Genomic DNA, 16,800 nt, shown 5'->3' on the forward strand with positions numbered 1-16,800 from the left:
TCACCTAGTGAAAGCAAGGTGCAAAATTCTGTATGCCCTAGATTTACAGTTTGAAAGTCTTATTTCCATAGACCTGGCTTTATTTGCCGACATTAGTGATAACTCTAAAGTGGTAAGGCTAATTAGACAGACAGTGGTAGCACCTCTTGACACATTTTGTATATTCATGTTCATTTTTGGTATTTAGTGTTATATACAGTGCTGCAGCAAACATCTTTGTGCATTAGTCTTCATTATATCCTGCGCTGAGTTCAGGGAGTGGAATTATGGCCTGTGAACATTTTAGAGATTCTATACATAGGGGTTTTACCAGATAATACTGCCACCAGTGGAGACACCTTGTGAAAGTTGAAGAGTGATGTAGGTTCACCAATGGGATGTTCCTGTTTAGCTATGCGCAGGCAGTTCTGGACAGAAACAGAACTGTCCTCCATTCTGTTCACCATAAAGTGGCAAGACAAGTGACGTTATATAATGTCGAGCAAAATACTCATTCTGCTTAAAATCCTTTAAGCGATTTTCACCTCATGGCACACATAAACTACTAAAATTCTGCAGCAAATGGAAAAATATATATTTTGCCTATTTGACAAAAAAATAGGTACACTTTTTATTGGTTTACAAAGAAATAGTGATTATCTACTTTTTCTTTTTGCTCCAAAGTGACTTTTAAAAAGTCAGGTGCCTATCCTTGTTAGTAAGGATTTCTGTTACCAAGAATTAACCAATCAGACACAACCTTATTGTACAGCATGACCAATAGGATGAAATTATGTCATATGACCTATGTATTTATAGTGTAAGACGGCATTCACACCTGATGGCTACTGTTGTGTTGGCTGTTGTCATTTTTTAATTTGACAGTCTAAGGGAAAAGAGGTCAGTGCCCCTGACTAAGCAGTCAGGTATTGAATGTTTTGGAAATTCTAACGGCACACAGGTTGAAAATTGCTGCTTTAGAAGTTTCCCATTACTGTTAGAATACATTTGACAAACCTTCCATAGCTACAAGACCTTGCATAATTCCAACTATCCCTGCAACCTCACCATACTCCACCTGCTTTCTCCTTGTCTTCCAGCCACATTGGGGAATTTGCAGCTCCTACAACACACCGAGTTCTCGCCTGCTTGTTTTATTTTAGTGTGATTTCACCCCACTGCTTGAAATCATCTTTTCGCTTTTCATCATTCTGCATCATAGCTAGTTTATCCTTGTCAATTGTATTTCAGTTTAATCATTGTGATCACCTTCAGCTCCTTTTCCTTTCCATTTTCTATCTGGGCCTCTTTTTTTTCAATAAGAATTTATAATTATGTTTTATGTATGTCCCTCCATGAGAATTTAAGCTCCATTCATTTTTATATTCCTAATGTCTTAAACAGCACATAGTATCATTCTTTTCCTGCTCAGCTTCCTCAGATGTTTTAATTTTAAACAGGTGTTGAGATATAATTTACACACTATGCAACTCACTCATTTAACTTTATGATTCAAGGTTCTCTAGTAAGGTCACAGTTTGAAACCATTACCAAAATGAATTTTAGAGCATTTATCACTCAGAGAAGGAACCCCATACCCATTAGCACGTATTGCTATCTTCCTCCTCTCCTCCTGCCCCAATAGCTTTCAGCAAACACTAATAAACTTTCTGCCCCTATAGATTATTTTTATTCTGGACGTTTCATATCAATGGAAGCATACACTATATAGTCTTTTCTAATTGGATTCTTTCACTTAGCATAACGACTTCAAGTTTCATCCAGGTTGTAGCATGTTTCAGTACTTTATTCCTTTTTCTGCTGAATACTATTCCATTGAATGGTTATACCAACTTTTATTTATGCATTCATCAGTTGATGGAAATCTGGAATGTCCTTTTTTTGGTCATCGTGAATATTTTTTTTAAAATATTTTTTATTGATTTTTTACAGAGAGGAAGGGAGAGAGATAGAGAGTTAGAAACATCGATGGGAGAGAAACATCGATCAGCCGCCTCCTGCACATCTCTTACTGGGGATGTGCCCGCAACCCAGGTACATGCCCTTGACCAGAATCGAACCGGGGCCCTTTCAATCCGCAGGCCGACGCTCTATCCACTGAGCCAAACTGGTTTCGGCGGTCATCGTGAATATTATCCACAGGAACATTCTTATACAATTTGTGTGTGTGTGTGTGTGTGTGTGTGTGTGTGTGTGTGTGTAGATATATTTCATTTATCATAGAAGTGTCATTGCTGGGTCCATAAAACAGACTTTTAACAAATATTATTGAATGAATGGACAAAGAATTAGTCTCCAACCAGGGTGTGCACACCTTTTATCTTAGCATTAATAAACCCAAACAAAGAAAGCCTTTTTCCCCTACAGTAACACCTGGCATGCCCTCCTTACAGCCACCTGCAAGTATATGTCCCAACTGCTACATTTCCCTGCCAAATATACAGACAACTGACTAACTGCAGGTGGTTAGCAGTGTGAATGCAGTGATGTAGACGAGTATAAGAACTGGGCCAGGAATTTGGCCCTTCTGAGTCTTAGTTCTCACACTCCAGCTCTTTTACCTAAAAAGAAACAAGGCTGCCAGTATAAATAATTCTCCAAACCTGCAGAAAAACATGGTGGAACAAACCTAGTCATTTATTTTTCCTCCCTGTTGAAATCATTGCAAAATATATGAAATAAACATAGATACATAGACAAATAGAAGAAAGAGGAGAAAGCAGAGAACAAGAGATCTCAAAAGGATTTTGGAAAACAGAAAGCTAATGGAGAAATTATTCCACTTCCACAATCCATCTTTCAAACCCAAGAAGTGTCCAGGACATGAAGTTACTGGTTAGGAAATAGTTTCCAGGAATGACGGGCTGGACCCAGAAGGTCTAAATATGGGTCTCCTTAGCGAATCCAGAAATCTCATTTCTGCCATGAGAATGCTCAGAGTCAGGTCCATTCTGCTCAGGCAGGAAATCAGAGAAAAATGCCTCCAGTGGGAGACATTTCAAGGTTTTCCAGTAAAAGTGTTATCTATTCCCTAATGACCTTGCAGAAAGCCTCACCTCTACACATAGAGACTGTGCAATCATGTCTTCATATCCCATCATCTAATATGACCTGGAAAAAAAAAAGATTACGAGGCTTTGGAGACAAATCACCATCATAAAAGAGAAAGCCTAATCATATAGCAAAATTAAATCCAGAAAACAGAGGCGTTTGGGATAAGGAGAAATTACAATATTAAAAATACTCTATCAATGATATCTTCAGGAAGGCATTTTATCTATATAACTAGAGGCCCGGTGCACGAAATTTGTGCATGGGTAGGAACCCTAGGCCTGGTCAGCAATCAGGGCTAATCTGCAGGGTGACCAGCAGGAGAGTTGGGGACCCCCACTTGCACCTGCATTGGCTGGCCTGGTGCTGCCTGCTCGCCGTCCCTGCCCCCCCCCCCCCTCGCCCCCCCCGCGCTCGGGGGCAGATGCTCAATGCAAGAGCTTCCCTGGGCTGGTGGTCAGTGCACGGCAAGGTGACCAATCGTTCTGCCAGTTGTTTCACCGTTCAGTTGATTTGTATATTAGGGTTTTATATAGATAGATAAAAATGTGCTATGGAAAGGGTACCCCAAGAATAAAAAAGAGCACTTGGATAAAATAAGTTAGTACATAAAGTCTAGGAAAACTTTCATAGTTAAGGAAAAAAGAGAAAAGAAATATAGGATAACTTATCAAGTCAAAATCTATAAGAAGAGTTCCAGAATAAGAAAAAAATTGTGAAAATGGACATATGAATTAATATAGACATTTTAAACAATATATTTGGACAGCAAGGAGTGAAATGTCATTTTGAGAACTCACAAAGTGCTCAGCTTGTAAAAGGCTCCACCAAGCATCACTGCACAGACGTGTAGGACTCCACCCAATAGGAAAAAATCCTGAAACTCTCCAAAGAGAAAGTTACATATTAGGAAGTTGGAAACATACAGTGAGCTAAATGCAATGTAACACAGTCTACAAAATTCAGAGAGAAAGTGATTTCTAAAATACTTGGTACCCTGCTGTGATATGAAGATTAAAGACATTCAAAATTCAAGAATTCAAATCTTCACCACTCCTGGGTCCTTTTCATGATGTGCTCTGGCAAAACGAGGACCTACACCAAGATCATGTGAAGACAGAAGAGGGGACATGGGCCCTAACACAGAGTAATACTGAAAGAAAACCTGAGGAGCAGTCTTGAGTCTGGAGGGAAACCCGTCTAGATGGGGCAGGAAAGCAGAGGGTTCTGGCAAAAGGCCTCTTGAAGAAAGAAAAAAACTGATGAATATTAACATTTGAAAAGTAATGTTAATAAGTGTTCCAGAGATAATTTGGAACAAGATATTTTTGACACTGATATAAATGCCTATAGGGTACACTGAATACTAGCAAATGAAAGACCTTTATCAACTCCAGAATGATTTGAAGATGCATAAAAAAGGGGGAAAAGTCACAGTGCATTGTCTGGCTCAACAGTGAATCCCACTTAACCTGGTAACTATAGTCTCAAGAAGTTGATTTAAGCAAAGAGTGTGGTCTATTTATTCTGGGAGGGCAAGAGAAAGGTGCATGAAGATTGGGAGCGGTAAGAAATCAAAATCCTCATGTGCCATACTTGGAAATGAGCAGGGTTTACAGTTTATTTATCAATTGCAAATTACACATTAAATAGCCAATGTAACAATTGGGGTGTTTGAATTAAGAGAGAGAGTGTGTGTGTGTGTGTGTGTGTGTAGAGTGTAAGGAATGGAGCAGGGTTTATATGTTTTTTTTAATAATTCTTCAATACTATTTTAATTTTTAAAAATGCTATAGATAGGCTTTGAGGTAACATATAGTTTTTCTAAGAACACAGACTCTGGAGCCAAGATGTTTGGGGTACTATCCCAGCTCCACTACCCCGGCCTTAGTTTGCAAACTGTTTGAAAAATGTTTCCTCATTTTCCTCCATAAAATACCTGTATCGTATCAGCTTTGGGGGAAGAGATGTATTTTATATTTATATTATACATATTTATAGAGTGTCTAGATATGTAGTGCTTAGGAATTATGCTCTGCACTTCTGCTATTTAAGTGTTGGCTGTTATTATGACAGTGAAATTGAAACCGAATTAGGGCACGTGAACTACTTGAGAAAGAAAAGACTCTTCATACCCACTTGACAGTCTTCAGAATTCCTTCAGCAGCTGTGTCTGTGAAGGCAGGGCCCTGCAAGGGACAAGCTACTCTGTTTTCTTTATTTTGGTGGCAGTCTGGTGGCAGTTTCTGTGTGTGCTTTGTGAAGTGGGATCACTCGGGAGGCAGCTAGCCTTGGACACTTCTAATACATCCTCTATTTGCAACGTTTTCCAGACGTAACAGTATTATCTCCCACTTTGGTCCAGAATACCACAGCATCAAACATTTATAAATAACTTTTAGAGAAAATTCTAATAGCATTACATGTGTTCCTTTCTGTTCATCTTTATTTTCATCGGAAAATGGCATAATTGTACCATTTGGGATCTTGTTTCAAATCAGTTAAATGTTATATCTGAGCCAAATAAGATGATTCATAACTTGCTACATTCTTTTTGATTGTCAAAGTTAATAATCATGAAAAAAGTTATTTAGAGATATGGGTTAAGAAAGATTGTGAATTTGAAACAATGATTTTTAAATCTTTTTTTAAGTCTCATTTTAGAGCAGATGCCACTTAACTGCCCTTAGAGATTGTTTAGCCTTGTTTTTTTGTTTTTGTTTTTGTTGGGGGTTTTTTTGGCAGAAAATATCCCTAATTAAAATTGCCCAGGCTTAGTTGTTTGAGAGGCATGATCAGAGGCTGAGAAAATGAATTTTGCAAGTTTTCTGAGTAGTGCCTATAGGGAATGAGTATTAGCTATATTTGCTATAGAAGAGTCATTCATTGTTTAAATAATTATTTTTAAAAAGCTTCTTTGTTCTGAGCAATAAATTTAGCAATTGTCTTGGCTAATCATGTAAGTAAATTACAAAAGAAGATTAAAAACCTATATATTGCTTGGGATTTAGGTATATTTTTATTTATATAAAATAGTAGAGATCTATGTTAAAAGCAACTAGTTATGGCTGCATATGTCTTAAGCAATATAAATAACCCATAATTCTGTTAACAGTAACTATTGATTATATTAATCATTCATGGGCATCCATTTGCCTTACTTAGGCTTCCAGACTCATAGAGCACTTACAAAATCAAATGAAGGCTGTGGACCCTTTGCCCTGATAAAGTGCATATATCCATACAATGTTGTCTGTTATTTCCAGAGTGGAGGTTCCCTTCGAGCACGTTGATTTTTGGACCCCTAGTTAAGACTGCCCGAACTGTTTAATATTTGTACACAGAAATATGATACTAAAAACAATGTATGGAAGATATGGGCATGCAGTTTGGCTTGGACAAACCATTCGATAATCAGAGCTGTAGCTAGAGTCTCACCTTGAGAGGGAGAGGATTCCAAGTCAATCAAGTGGTTGGGTGTTGGGGCTCCAGACCTTGTCAGCTGGGATGGAAAAGAGATTGGTTCTGGGCAGGTCAGCCAGGGCAACAATGCACAACATTATAGCTAGAAATATATTTGGGGTGAGAGGAGATAAATTATTTTTTACATAGGCTATTTACCTACCTTAAGAAGGTGGTTGAACCAACTGAGAAATGATAGAATTAACTCTAACTCTAAAGTTTAGTAAGGTGGCTGATTATAAGATAAATATATTAAAATATATCAATAACTTTCCTAAATGTTAACGACTGTGATGGAGGATATAAAATAGAAAAAAATACTGGATACAAAAACCAAAAATATAAATTATATATCCAAATTTGAAGATTTCAAATCCATATAAAAATATGTTATATGAGAAATAGTATTTGACTAAAATACTTGAGTGAAATCCATTTTAATGAGTTTGCAACACAATTAAATCCATATAGGTTTACATTTATAAAAGGTAAAAAACACAACTGAAATCAGTGTTCCTAGAGAAATATTAGTGGATTGTTTAATAATATCACTATGGGGGAGAGCTGTATAAATTATATATCCAAATTTGAAGATTTCAAATCCATATAAAAATATGTTAGATGAGAAATAGTATTTGACTAAAATATTTGCGTAAAATCCATTTGAATGAGCTTGCAACACTATTAAATCAATATAGGTTTACATTTATAAAAGGTAAAAAACACAACTGAAATCAGTGTTCCTAGAGAAATATTAGTGGATTGTTTAATAATATCACTGTGGGGGAGAGCTGTCCAACAAGGGACTCCAGACAGTCCTGCAACCTTGCCAAAGGGCAGTGTGACCCTATATAAAAATATTAAAAATATAAAGGCTGGTAAATTATCTTACAAAAATGATCCACTTGCAAATATATGGATATAGGATGAACCCTATAGCACTTTTTATACGAGTAGAAAATTTTGAACAAATATAACCCAAGTAAAATTCCAACCCTATCCAAAGCCTCTGGTTATCAGCTACTCCTCATATCCCACTCTGCCTTTTCTTATAGCACTTATAATCTAGCATACTAAATGTGTTGTTGATTTAATTTAATTATTCTCTTCCCTCTTCTGTAATTTAAGCCTCACTTAAGGTGAAGGTTTTTATAAAAATTGTTTTAAACCACTGTTTTCCCAGGGCCAAATGCATGCATGACACAAAGTAGGCACTCAATAAATAGGAATGAATGAAAACATGTTGGCAACATTATGCTAAATCTTGGCTTTTATCCACAATTTCCAACAACCAGTTTCCTACAAAATTTCCTACAAATTTTTAAATTTAGTGTGAATAGCCTAATCTAATACACAGAAAGATGTATTTAGAAGTAAAATTTGAAGATATAAATTAATATACATCCATGCTTATATTCTATTTACTGTACTTCTTGTTTTTAATGTAGTTTTTTAAAAAAATCGGGGGTATATTTTGTGGCTATCTTGGATGGCTTTTGTTTCTTGCAGCCTTATATTTAAATGTCATTGCTTTTGGAATCAAAGCTATCTTCATCAAAATAGACTGGAAAATATATTTCTTTGGGCAATGACATTTAAGAAGAAATGACATTACTTTCTCATATGTATCATTTGTTTTTCTTTTGCCAAATTGTGTTGCCTGGTATAACAGTGCACATTTCATTTCAAGTTTTATTGAATAGAGATGGGAAATGACCACTGTCTTTATAGGTATAATTAATAAAATCCTGAGACCATGTTTTGAAAGGGGATTAACTTTTATTTTTCACTTCAGTGAGTAGATTATTTTATTGTATTCACTAAACTTACAGTAAAGAAAAAAATTCCAACTAAAAATCTTTGAGTAAACACTCTTAATTTGGTCCTTGTATTAAGTTAATGGCCAAGATAGCATAGATCTTGATACAGGAAAATTGAAGTTGACATAATTTTCTTTTTAAAAAAAACATATTTTTATTGATTTCAGAGTGGAAGAAAACGGGAGAGAGAGAACCAATGATGAGAGAGAATAATTGATTAAACAGCAATTGAGAGAGAATCATTGACAGGCTGCCTCCTGCATGTTCCCTACTTGGGATCGAGCCTGCAACCCAGACATGTGCCCTCCTGAGTCCAACAGTGACCTCCTGATTCATAGGTCAACGCTCAACCAGGCAAAGCTGACATAATTTCAAAAGGAATAGGGACTTGAGTCTGAGAAATCAGTGGTAGCTTAGCTTTTGCACATAAAAAAACAGATCAAGCAAATAGATAGCAAAACCAGAAACACCATGGGCAACTTTTACAGTTAAATTCTTCTCAGGAATCTAAAAGATGACTAGATTGGGACAAACCTATTGTAAGACCTGGGTTTTTGAACCTCCACTTATGTCGAAGGAAGGCAGTCATGGGAAACAAGGTCACCCGATTGGCCCGCGAAGAGGTGGACCTCCCATGTAACCAACAGGCATTTTCTAGAAGAGCAGCTCAGAGTGGGCTGGAATTATCCAGTCCAATAGTAAGAGGTCCGCCATAATCCGAAGTCACATAATAGTAGTTTCTCTAAAAGGTATGGTATTGCCCTAGCCGGTTTGGCTCAATGGATAGAGCATTGGCCTATGGATTGTATCCCGGGTTCAGTTCAGATCTAGGGCATGTACCTAGGTTGTAAGCTTGATCCCTGGCACTGGTTGGGGAGCATGCAAGAGGCAACCAAGCAATGTGTCTCTCTCACATCGATGTTTCTTTCTCTCTTCTCCCTCTTCCTTCCACTCTCTCTAAAAATCAATGTAAAAATATTGGGTGAGGATTAACAAAAAAATAAATAAATAAGTAAAAGTATTATGGTATCATAGGCATGAATTCACTCATTCAGTAAATATTTGCTGAGTGCCAAGTGTGTATTCAGGGACTAGTAGATGCTTTAGTTACAAAAAAGAATGAAACCAAGTCACAGCCTTACCATTCATCTCATACATTGTTTTAAATCATCAGAAATAATATATTACATGTATTTTTTTGGTGGAAAAAACAGTTACTCTACTGGGGTAAAAATATCTCAGATTTTTAACATTTAAAGTGTTATTAGCTTATTGTTACACTGTTGTGATTCCAGAAAGCAAAAAGAAAAAGAAAAAAGATTTTCAGGCTTATTTCCAAAAAGTCAATCAAGTTGAGAATTATTTCAGAACTGTGTGCTTAAAAGAGAGAAAAATCCATTGGAAAATAGCAGAGCAATTTACTTATTGACTGAAATATGGACTGCCTCTATATTTCTCTCTACTGTAAATTGAAGCTAATTGATATGCCTTCTGTATCAACAAACCATGTTGGAAAGAGAGAGAAAAGCTCTTAACCTACTTTTTTATCTTCAATTTTTAACTTTATCCTGCTTGTTAATTGCCTGGGTGTCCTTTAACCATCAATTTTCATGATTCTTTCCCAGAGGCTTGGTTTAATTTTAAAAGTGCATTGTATTTAGCCCTAATTACGTGAGAGCTCACTGCAGGCAAATGGAAAGAGATAGTGATGACCAAAATGTGGTTGTCAGGTAGTGCCATGGATCTCTCAGGCATGTGGCTGTAAACACTTAGTGACTGGGAAATACAACCACATAAGGTAGTGTTTTAAAGTTAGTGACTTTTGAAAGTAGAGTGTCTTCCTAGAATATAACTTCACTGTGATTTTTTAAATATATATATTTTTGGAATTTCATATTTTTTACATTTCTCTCATTAAGCTGAACACCCACATGGTCTCAAATTCTTTTCATAATCAATAACTGGACATGAAATGCTTCTACTTTATCTCATGTAGAATAAAGTTTACAAAATACACATTCTGTGTGCCTAGAAATGCTGTCCATTGTTTTCTATGAGAAGCATGCTACTATGCTGACTTCCCTGTCTACAATCAATCAAACTTGTATGCATTGTCTGTCAGTTATTTTTACATTAATGTAAGGGGAAAGAATTACTGGTAAAATGTCTTGCCTAGTCACACATGAGAAAAACAACAGTCAGTGGTTTATTCTACAAAAGATGGTCAGATGCAATATTACCTGCTGAGTTCTATGTGCCAGACACATCCTAAGCATCTTGATTTATATGATCTCACTGAGTTCTTATAGCAAACCTACAATAGGTGTCATATTATAGCTCAGAAAACCAGATTATGGAAAGATTAGGGAATCAGACAGCTTCTAAGTGGAGGAGCTGGGATTTGAACCTGAGAATCTGGTTTAGAGCCCAGGGTCTTAACCACTATCCTTTGTCCCAAAGGAATTCAGTTATATCCTGATTCAGCAATTCAGTGTTTTTCTTGACTTTATAAAAAAATGTGTTAGAATTTATATATTCTTTTTCTGTAAGAATCATAGATATTTAGCTGATAGTCTTGAGGGAAGTGGGAAGTGGTGCCTCATTAACTGAATATTGGCTGAGGTTTTCTGAGAGCTTTAGTTCCTATTTTGAGTTCATCATGTTGGATTGGATCCTATCTATCAAAACCCAATTATTCCAAATGTTCATTTATTTTTCTAAAAAGCTAAATATTTGACAGTAAAGAGTTAAGAGTAAATTTTGAAAATTGAAATGTTCTTATCCAGGAAAGCAAATAAAATGAAAATAAAACTGTAAAGATTGCTTTTGATTCTACTTAAGTTTAATAATCCAGAAAATATAAGTACTAGTGAAAACAATTATATTTCCTAAAAATACTTTTAATTTTCTTTTATTATGTTTTCCTATATTCTTTTAATTGGTAGTGCTTATTTAGCAAAATGAACAGACTATTAAGTGTAAATAGCAATGTAGAGCTGCACTCATAATGAAGCCATTGGGAATGGGTGGAAGTAAAAAGAAGCTGTAAAATTTTAGCTACAGATATTACTGAAGACAGATGTAGTTATTACACCAAAAGGTAAACATTTGTCGTTAGGTTACAATCTGCCACCATATAAATGCTATATGTTACATAGCTTATAAATTGCAGTTTATTAGATAATAATGGTTACAGTTGCTTGGGAAAATTTCGGAAGGTTATTATAATAATTTAAATCTACTGAAAAGAGGCATATAAGAAAGGCAAGAAATGTCTGAGGTATTATGTGGCAGATGCCTGAGAAATTTCCCGCAATCTACAGTCCTGTCATACCTCTGAGATCACTCCCTCTAGCTTCTTGAGGTCTGATAACAGGCTCTTCCACCTACTGGTATCCCTGCATGGAAATAAGTATGTCACTCACCCCCCTTACTTACTGGGACTGTGGCGCTATAGAAATTACCTGAGGAAACTAAATCCCACACAGATTTAGAAGGAAAAGAGCAGACACCGGAGAGTTAGAGAAAATCCTATAATTTTAAATTCTTGGGAAAATGAGATAGGTGATAATATCAAAATTTCCTAGAATAATGGATACTTACAAATACACTTCATCATTTATTCTATCTCAAGTGAACTTAATTTCTTTATCTATAAGAAACAAGCTCAAAACACTAAACATGAAATGAAACAAAACCTTGGCTCTCAAGTAGAGTTCTACTTCCATAGCTTACCTTTTACATTTACAGACATTTCAAAAGAGGAATTTATATTCACCCTTTCTCCCTTGCTTATCATTTCTTCTACACGCAACATTACCTGCTTTTCATTTGAGCAGTATGCTGAAAACACCAACCAATCAAGAAATCTTGTAAATGTCACTTAACATTCTTGCTTCTAAATTCCGTGCCCACTTCCCAGACCTTATTAATATGAACCCTACTGGCACTTGGCACTTCTTGACTTCTCTGACCCTTCTTTCCTCTGATTATCTTCCTACATCTCTGCCCACTGTTTCTTAAAGTCCCTATCAGCATCGAATCCTCTCACCCTTAGCTTAAATGTTGTTGGTCCTCAAGGTCTAGCTTCCAGGCCTTTTACTGTACATATTCTCCTTGGTAAATATTATCCATTACCATGTCATGAGTTGTCACTACCTATATGTTAATGAATCCCTGCTGTGTTTCTGTCCAGGCCATATTCCTTTGCATCAGACCACATATCCAAACTATCTCTTTGATTAATTATGTCAACTTTGACCTGATGGCTAAATCTGCCCTCCAGCTCATGTTTCCTTAAGGACTGAATGATTAACCCTAAATCTCAGTAAGTGACGTTATCCTATTTTTGTGCTTGAGTTTTTATATCTAACCAGAGGCCTGGTGCATGACATTTGTGCACTGGGGGGTGGGGGGTGGGGGTGGAGGGGTGTTCCTCAGCCCAGCCTGTGCACTCTTGCACTTTGGGACCCCTCAGGGGATGTCCACCTGCCAGCTAAGGCTTCCCACTGCTACTTGCCAGCCATGAGCCCTGCTTCTGGCTGAGCTGTGCTCCCCTGTGGGAGTGCACTGACCACCAGGGGGAGCTCCTGCTTTGAGCATCTGCTCCCTGGTGGTCAGTGTGTGTCATAGCGACTGGTTGTTCAGCTGTTCAGTCGATTTCCATATTAGGGTTTTAGTATATAGGATGGTAGAAGAGAAATTGTTCACAATGAAAAATGAGCAAATTACTTGGATGCAGGTAGATGACAGGAGCCATACAGAGATAACCCTTAAATCACATTAGGCTTCCATGGCTCTTCTTGAAGGTAAAGCTGATTTAATACTGTGGGATGATCCAGGGAAAGGTCAGAAGGTACAATTGAATATAACACATGAGGCTGAGAAGAGGAGCATAAATTTGCCGAACCATCTGAGTGTGGGTGGGTGTTTTTTCTCGAGCAGTTCAGCATCTCTGTGTACACACAGAAACTTTAGGTTGTAGCCTAGATCCACGTGTGGGTGTGGCTGGTGGATGTGTCTGAGTGAAGGATCAATTGTACTCAGTGGACTAGAGAATGAGTGCTCTAGGTGATCCACCACGAGATGTAGTGTGTTTGGGAAAGAAATAACCAAAAAAGATTTGAATGAATGGATAATAGCTATACTGTGACTCGCAAATAGAGTGAGAGCTAGGACTTAGCTGACTTAAAATATCTTAAGGGACAAAAGTTAGCTCATGCCATATCTGAATCAGAAGCAAAGCTAGTATCAGACCCCATATTATAGGGATGCTGCAAATTATCTGGAAGTATGTGGCAGTATCTCTCCGCTCCCAAGCTATATTTTATAAAACTCAGAGTAGTAATGAGAGTACTGGTTCCAGAAAGGGTATCTAATCATATTTCCCAGGAAATTATATCATCACTTATTTATAGTTTCTAAGTAGTAATAGTTGTTTGGAAATTCTGAAGTTATGTGCCTTCTACATACGACATATAGTAAGTGCTTTTATATCCACGCTTCCCTTACTGAAAATGCAAAAAATTTGTACTTCTTTTAAATCCCACAAGTGTTTTTAAATTGTACTGTAAAATATATTAAGAAAACATTATTTTTACGATGTTGAAACATTTTGTCAATTTGTAACACCATTTCCTGATCTATATGTAGTGACTAAAATACAGGTAAGATCATGTTAAATTAATTCGAAGAGGTGGAAGAGACACAAAACTTTAATTATATCTCTTAAAAATGCATTGCATTAGTCCTGGTATAAGTCACAAAAATACTCTCTATTTCAGTCTTACAGAGCTTTTTTAGAGTTCTTAATATAAGCCTAACATTAAATCATGAACAAATACCATAAAGCATGCAGATAGACTATATTTAATGAAGTATTTTTTTGTAGAATGTATGTTTTTTCTTGTTTTATATATTATTCTTTTATTGAGAAGTTTTAATAATTGCCTCCATAGACAATTGTGTGGCACTTAAAAAATACAGACTTCTAAGTCCCACTCATAAAATAGATTTAAATGATTAAATTCTAAATTTTTTAGTATTTATCCCAAAGAGATAATTTATATAACTCATAACAAGTAGCTTAATTTAAGTCAAATTTGTGTATAATTATAAAAATTAACATTTTAATATTAAAATTGAAAGCATAACTACCTCATGGAAGGTTAGTACTATACTTAAAGGTTTACATTTATTATTAAATATCTTAATTTTTTGTTTCATCAAAGAAAAAGAAAACATTTTGCCTTTCTTATTAAAAGAAAAATCACTTAAAATGTGAAAATAAATAATGGAAAATAATTTGAGGGAATAGATGTGTTCATGTTTGAATTGTGAGTAATGAAATAAAGGTTAGCACTAGAATGCTTCTGCTGAGTCTTGTGGTTGCGAACATAAAGTCAAGTTTGTGATGGTTGCCTGGAGGTCTATTTTAGAATGTTTTATCAGTTTCTGGTAGCTATAGAAAACTTTATTTGAAGACAAACACATTTCTCTGTCACCTCTGACCCCCAACTTGTGATGCTGATACAAGCAAAGAATTGTGCTCCTTGAAAAAGCTACTAATGACTAGGGATGCTTGGGTGGAATTTGAAAAGATAACCTACAGAGCTGCAAATGACCCATGTTGGAACAAATTGTACAACTGAACAAACCAGTATGGAATTATAAGCCGAAGTATGAAATCAGTGTTCAGGAGTCCATACTAATGTAAATAACTGAGTTAATAAACCAATGGAGACAAAATTCCCTGTCAAAGAATTTTAAATAATTTAAGCTATTCAAACTTTCAAGGAATGCATTGTGACTCCCCATTTTCTCTAATTGGGAGCTGTCAATGGTGATTTATTGCAAAGAAAGAGTGAAAATAGGACTCATTGTACCGGTGAGAAACCTGACCAACAAAATAGAGCAGCCGTGGGCAAACTACGGCCCGGAAATGAATAAAATTTAAAAAAAAAAAAGACCGTACCCTTTTATGTAATGATGTTTACTTTGAATTTATATTAGTTCACACAAACACTCCATCCATGCTTTTGTTCCGGCCCTCCGGTCCAGTTTAAGAACCCATTGTGGCTCTCAAGTCAAAAAGTTTGCCCACCCCTGCAATAGAGCCAGGTGATCAAGGTTATGTTGAGAAACCATGTTGCTAGTCAGGAACTCTCTTGACATGATGTGATATCAATCTCTGGGGTCTTCCTCCTCCAGTCCCAGAACCCCAGTGTAATCATAAGAGAAACATCACACATCTAAATTTTGGAGGGTATTTTATAAAATATGTGACCAGTACTCCCCCCAAATATCTAAGTCACCACAATCAAGAACAGTCTAAGGAACTGTCATAATCAAGAGGAACTCAGACATGACAACTGAACTCTAATGTGGTATCCTGGGCAGGATCCTGGGACAGAGAAGGGACATTTGTATAAAATAGGGATCTCTGAATAAAGTATGAACTTCGGATAACAATAATGTATCTGTGTACAATTTCTCCCTTGGAGGACTTATGTTTCCCCCAGGCTCTGGTTTTCAAATTTGTATACCGACTCCTAAAGTTTTCCCAAACTCTGGCATCACTTCTAAGTTTCAGAACTTTACAGTTCCAACTGCCTCCTGTCATGTGAACTTGAAACATATTAAACTCATTATCTCCAAAATTGAATTGCTAATCCCCCTCACATCCACTTACAAAACTGTCACATTATCAGTTTCTAGTTTCTTTGGCATAAGACACAGGAGCTTTATTTGACTCCTTCAACTCCCTTCTCCTGGAAATTGGATAATCATACATCTTACCTAGTGTTCCTTCATGGGGCCTTTACTGCCTTGTCTTCTCTGCCTTTCCCTAATTAGTTTCCATATTACATTTCTTTAAAGTTGCTGTGTTCTATCCATTCTTGCTTTGATACTCAAATGACTTGTACACAACAAAACTCTTATATTCGAGAAGACTGTTGGCTCTGTTCTAGGTTCATTTTCCCCAAGGAAAAGATAGAGATCTAGACTGAGGGAGCTTTCTCCTGGGTATAGCTCTAGATAATACTAATATGGGAAGCTCAGCATTCCACATCAAATCTAGTCTTCTTTCCACTGTGTCACACTTATTCGTAAGTAGTTTTTTTTCCCCCTAACACCAAGAAATTTTTTTTGTCAATAATAAACACAAATATGACAAAACACAATAATAGCAGACCAGTATATTGGTGTAAGTGCATAACTAATGTTTTTCCATGAATTTTTTTAAAGGAAAAAGCAATTAAGTTGGAAAATATTCTACAAAATGCCAAAATTACCCTTATTAAATAAGACTCCTGTTATTCAATAGAATGCTTGATTGTTCATAATGGTTGGAATTTAATAAATGGATTATCATCTAAGTCCAAATTGCGATCCACCATCTAGGATGTTTATGCATCTTCAGTAGTAGGTATCTGGAGTGGAGTCAGAGATGAATATATAATTTTGA

At 36.2% G+C, this 16,800-nt stretch overlaps 1 protein-coding gene across 1 annotated transcript in view; it reads left to right on the plus strand.

Moving 5' to 3' along the window:
* Positions 1-16,800, plus strand: part of HCN1 (hyperpolarization activated cyclic nucleotide gated potassium channel 1) — a gene marked incomplete at its 3' end in the record, with an annotated part of 290,284 nt that overhangs the window by 5,636 nt on the left and 267,848 nt on the right. The gene's annotated exons all lie outside the window — the stretch shown is intronic.

This window comes from Myotis davidii, unplaced genomic scaffold (assembly GCF_000327345.1).
Source record: "Myotis davidii unplaced genomic scaffold, ASM32734v1 scaffold143, whole genome shotgun sequence".
Taxonomy (NCBI): domain Eukaryota; kingdom Metazoa; phylum Chordata; class Mammalia; order Chiroptera; family Vespertilionidae; genus Myotis; species Myotis davidii.